Here is a 6,000-nt window from a genome sequence, read left to right as displayed (position 1 = left end):
TTTAATTAAATATCAATTTAAAAAGAAATCACAAAATTTAACATTAATCATTAAAATGCAAGATACGTTATTATTTTTTTTGATTTTTTATTTTTGTAAAACAATAATTTACTTAATTACTATAAAATGTAAAATTATATTTTAAATGCAAATGCTATATTTTGTATTTTTAATGCATTAGTAAAATTAGACATGTACACAAACATAGGCAAACAATCAGGAAAATCGCACAATAATTCCTAAAAATAACACATAATTAAAGAAAAGACCTAATTTTGGGAATTCTTTTGGAGTAATTCGTGTGAGGCAAAAATCACGTGCTCACACTAGTGTTTCGCCTTGGGTGTACCGGTGTTGTTTGTTAAGAAGAAGGATCGGTCGATGAGAATGTGTATTGATTACCGGCAGTTGAACAAGGTTACAATCAAGAATAAGTATCCATTGCCGAGGATTGATGATTTGTTTGATCAGCTTCAGGGTGCCAAGGTATTTTCAAAGATTGACTTGAGATCTGGCTACCATCAGTTGAGGATTAGGGCATCCGATGTCCCTAAGACAGCTTTTCGCACTCGGTACGGGCATTATGAGTTCTTGGTTATGTCATTCGGGTTGACAAATGCCCCAGCAACTTTTATGGACTTAATGAACCGACTGTTCAGACCTTATTTGGACTCGTTCGTGATAGTCTTAATTAATGACATCTTGATATATTCCCGCAGCCAGGAGGAGCACGAGCAGCATCTTAGAATGGTTCTTCAGACCTTGAGGGATAGTCAGTTATATGCTAACTTCTCGAAGTGTGAGTTCTGGTTGAGTTCAGTTTCATTTCTGGGTCATGTTGTATCAGCAGAAGGTATTCAGGTTGATCCGAAGAAGATTGAGGCAGTCAAGAACTGGCCTAGACCAGCATCAGCTATAGAGATTCGGAGTTTCTTGGGATTGGCAGGCTACTATCGTCGCTTCGTGGAGGGGTTCTCATCTATCGCAGCCCCGATGACCAGGTTGACCCAGAAGGGTGCCTAGTTCAGATGGTCGGATGAGTGTGAGGCGAGCTTCTAGAAGCTTAAGATAGCTTTGACTACGGCACCAGTGTTGGTTTTGTCCACGGGTTTAGGGCCTTATACAGTTTACTGCGATGCGTCTCGTTTTGGGCTTGGTATAGTATTGATGCAGGATGGCAAGGTCATTGCATATGCTTCGCGGCAGTTGAAGATTCATGAAAAGAACTATCCGGTTCATGATTTGGAGTTGATAGCCATCATTCACGTGTTGAAGATTTGGAGGCATTATCTGTATGGCGTGGCATGTGAGGTGTTCATGGATCACAAAAGTGTTCAGTATTTGTTCAAGCAAAAGGAGTTGAATTTACGATAGAGGAGGTGGTTGGAGTTGTTGAAAGATTATGATATCACTATCTTATATCATCCGGGAAAGGCTAATGTGGTGGCCGATGCTTTAAGTATGAAGTCAGCCAATATGGGCAGTCTTGCTTATATTTTGGTCGGTGAGAGACCGCTTGCTTTGGATGTTCAGGCTTTGGCCAATCAGTTCGTGAGGTTGGATGTTTCTAAGCCCAGCCGTGTGTTAGCTTGCACAATCGCTTATTCTTCATTATTGGAGCGTATTCGAGATCAACATCATGATGATCCCCATTTGTGTGTCCTCAGGGACACGATGCATCGCGGAGGTGCCAAGCAGGTTACCTTAGATGATGATGGAGTTTTAAGATTGCAGGGTCGAGTTTGTGTGCCAAATGTAGATGGGGCTTCGAGAGTTGATTTTAGAGGAGGCCCATAGCTCCCGGTACTCTATTTATTTGGGCACCGCAAAGATGTATCAGGATTTGTGGCAGCATTATTAGTGGCGGAGAATGAAGAAGGATATCGTTGCATATGTGGCTCGGTGTTTGAATTGTCAGCAGGTTAAGTACGAGCATCAGAGGCCCGATGGTTCATTTTAGAGGATTGAGCTTCCCGAGTGGAAGTGGGAGCGGATCACTATGGATTTCATTGTTGGACTCCCATAGACTCAGTGGAAGTTCGACGTAGTATGGGTCATTGTTCATAGACTGACCAAGTCAGCGCATTTCATTCCTATGGCAGTCTCTTATTCATCCGAGAGGTTAGCTGAGATTTATATCCGGGAGATTGTTTGTCTTCATGGTGTGCATGTGTCTATCATTTTGGATCAAGGTACGCAGTTTACCTCGCATTTCTGGAGAGTAGTTCAGCGAGATTTGGGCATGCTGGTTGAGTTGAGCACAACATTTCATCCTTAGACGGACGGGCAGTCCGAACGGACTATTCAGATTTTGGAGGATATGCTCCGAGCTTGTGTCATTGACTTTGGAGGCTCGTGGGATCAATTTTTGCCTTTAGTAGAGTTTCCTACAACAATAGCTACCAGTCGAGTATTCATATGGCTCCTTATAAGGCTTTGTATGGGAGGCGGTGTTGGTCTCCGGTTGGATGGTTTGAGCCGGGAGAGGCTCGGTTGTTGGGTAAGGATCTGGTTCAGGATGCCTTAGACAAGGTCAAGATCATTTAGGATAGGCTTCGTACAACGCATTCCAGGCAAAAGGGTTATGATGACCGCAAGGTTCGTGATTTAGCATTTATGGTCGGTAAGCGAGTTTTGCTTCGAGTGTCGCCTATGAAGGGCGTGATGAGATTTGGGAAGAAGGGAAACTTAGCCCTAGGTTCATTGGCCCATTTGAGATTCTTGATCGAGTGAGAGAGGTGGCTTATAGACTTGCATTGTCGCCGAGCTTATCAGCCGTGCATCCAGTGTTTCATGTGTCCATGCTTCGGAAGTATCACGGCGACCCATCCCACGTGTTAGATTTCAGCACTGTCCAGTTGGACAAGGACTTGTCTTATGAGGAGGAGCTGGTGGCTATTCTAGACCGGCAGGTTCGTCAGTTGAGGTCGAAGAGTTTTCCTTCTGTTCGTGTTCAGTGGAGAGGTCAGCCTCCTGAGGCATCGACCTGGGAGTCCGAGTCCGATATGTAGAGCCGTTTTTCCCATCTTTTCCCCGTCTCAGGTACTTCCTTCTTATGTCCGTTCGAGGACGAACGGTTGTTTTAGAGGTGGAGAATATGATGACCTTGCTTTTAAATTGAATTTTGTGTTTCGATGCCTTGAAAACCTCATTTTAGCATCACCTCGATTTGCGTGCGCAATCCGGGCGCGTTGCATGAAAGCCTAAATATAAAAATCTATGAAAAATGATAAGTTTTGACTATAAAATGAGTTAACTTGACTTCGGTCAACGTTTTGGGTAAACAGACTTGGACCCGTGATGTGTGGTCCAGGAGGATCCGTAGGAAAATATGGGAGTTGGGCGTATGCCCGGAATCAAATTCCGAGGTCCCAAGCCCGAGAAATGAATTTTTAAAGAAAATTGTTTTATGAAATTTTTTAAAGGAATTTGAAATGAACTTTGATTAGAACATGTTGGTATCGGGCCCATATTTTGGTTCCGGCACCCGATACAGGTCTTATATGTGATTTAAGATAACACTGTGAAGTTTGGTAAGAAACGAATGTCATTTGACATGATTCGGACCTAAATTGCAAAATTTGATATTTTAAGAAGTTTGAAATAATTCATTGATTTTGAGGTTTAATTCGATGTTAATGATGTTAATTTGGCGATTTGATCACATGGATAAGTTCATATGGTGTTTTCGAGTTAGTACGTATGTTTGGTTTGGAGCCCCGAGGGCTCGGGTGAGTTTCGGATGTGTTTCGAAAGGTTTTAAACTCTTAAAAAGTTGCAAGTTTTCAGCTGTTGGTATTCTAATATTTCCTTCTTCGCGTTCGCGGGAAGACCCTCGCGAACGCGATGTGATAATTATGTTAAAGTAAATTCCTTCTACGCGAACGCGAGGCATTGGGGGGTCTTCCCTTCGCGAACGCGGGCCTGGTAACGCGAACACGAAGGCTAATTGAGCCTGGGCAAGGGGTGGGGCATTAAACCTATGTGAAGGCGACCACATGGACGCGAACGCGAAGGTTTGAGGGGTCATTTCTCCACGAACGCGAACCTCTTCCGCGAACGGGAAGGCCTAGCAGGCCTAATCCATCGTGAACGCAATGGACTTGTCGCGAACGCGATGTGTAATTTCGCCCAGTTATTTTAAGTTCCAAAAACAGAACACATTACGGGATTTTCATTATTTTTCACAAACTTCATCTTCTCCACACCTCTTGCTCTATTTTTGAATAACTTCTTCACCATAACCTCTTGGGTAAGTAATATTTAACTTATTTTCTTCCATTTTTATCAACACCCACTAGATTTCTAGGCCTAAAATATGTGATTAAGGGTAGAAAATTAGAGATTTGGGTATAGTTAGAGCTTTTTAATTATTTGGGAATTTGACCTTGTTTTGGGGTCGGATTTGAAAACAAATTATATATTCAGGCTCGTGGGTGAATAGGTAATCGGGTTTTGGTCCGAACCTCGTGTTTTGACCAAGCGGGCCCGGGGTCAATTTTTGACATTTTGGGAAGAATGATTAGAAAGCTATAATTAAGCATTGAAATTGGATTGATTAGCGCTTATTGATGTTATGAAGTCGATTATGTATAAATACAATTGATTTGGAGCCAAATTCGAAAGGAAAGGCGGTGTTTGAGGCTTGAGTTGGTCGTGGAAGTTCGAGGTAAGTGTTCGGTCTAACCTTAGCTTGAGGGATTAGGAGTTGTGTCTTATTTACTATTTGCTTCTTGTTGAGTACGACGTATATGCATGGTGACGAGTATTTATACGTTGGTGTTGAGCATGACCGTGAGTCTTAAATTAATATTTGTTATGTTCTTAAATAATACTACGGATGCTTTACTTGGTGATTCTCAATATAGAGCAAGGATTTAGTTTATTTTCGTGGAAAGTAATTATGATTGAGTATTGGTGTTAGCTGAGATGAGCAGGGATTGAGTTAAAATTGGTTATAGCTGATTCTCCCTTGCCGGGACCTATATACTTTTACTGTTGAATTCCCTTGCCGGGATAATTTAGTTTATTGTTGATCCCTTGCCGGGACCCATGGTATGGTTGAGTTTAAGGTATATAAATATATTGGATCGGGTTGCACGCCACAACATTATTATATATTGGAACGGGTTGCACGCCGCAACATTATTATATATTGAATCGGGTTGCACGCCGTAACAATGTTATATTGGATCGGGTTGCACGCCGCAACAATGTTATATTGGATTGGGTTGCACTCCGCAACAGTAATATAAATGGATCGGGTTGCACGCCGCACAGTGTTAAATGATAAGGGATCGGGTTGCGCGCCACAACAGTGTTATTATTGTTTGTTGTAGAACTTGAATTGTTCTCTCTTGTCACTCTTTAGCTTCTGTTGGATTTGACATGTTCCCTGTAGCATGTACCCCCTCCCATTTACATTATTTATTCCTATTTTTTTTGATGTATATTATATAACTGCACAGGTTTATCTAGAGTCTGATCCTCACTACCTCGCCGGGGTTAGGCCAGACACTTACCAGCACATGGGGTCGATTGTGCTGATACTACACTCTGCACTATGTGTAGATACCGAAACAACATTTGGACAATAGCAGTTGGGGAGCCAGCCTTCAGCCCACTCAGAGATCCCGAGGTAGTTCTGCAAGCGTCCGCAGGCCCGACGCTCTCTTCTATCTATTTATATATTCTGTTTCTATTTGTTTCTGAGACAGACTGTATTTCCTTGTTCAGACATTTGTATGTAGTATTCATAGACAATCCGTAGATATTGTGACACCGGTTTCTGGGTAGAGACGGATGTTGGCATTTTCGTATTGATTTTGGTATTATATTAGTCTAAGTCTTTCGCTTAATTTCATCTTTCGCTATTATTTAAATGTTGATCACCTGTTAATTCAATTCGTTAAAAAGAGTTAAAAATGAAAGAGATTGAATTTTTTTTATTTCGTGGCTTGCCAAGCTTCTACGAGTAGGCGCCATCACGACTCCCGAGGG

The sequence above is a fragment of the Nicotiana tabacum genome, chromosome 8, assembly GCF_000715075.1.
Source record: "Nicotiana tabacum cultivar K326 chromosome 8, ASM71507v2, whole genome shotgun sequence".
Classification (NCBI taxonomy): domain Eukaryota; kingdom Viridiplantae; phylum Streptophyta; class Magnoliopsida; order Solanales; family Solanaceae; genus Nicotiana; species Nicotiana tabacum.
The sequence above is the reverse complement of the archived record's forward strand: the minus strand, read 5'-3'. Positions refer to the sequence as shown.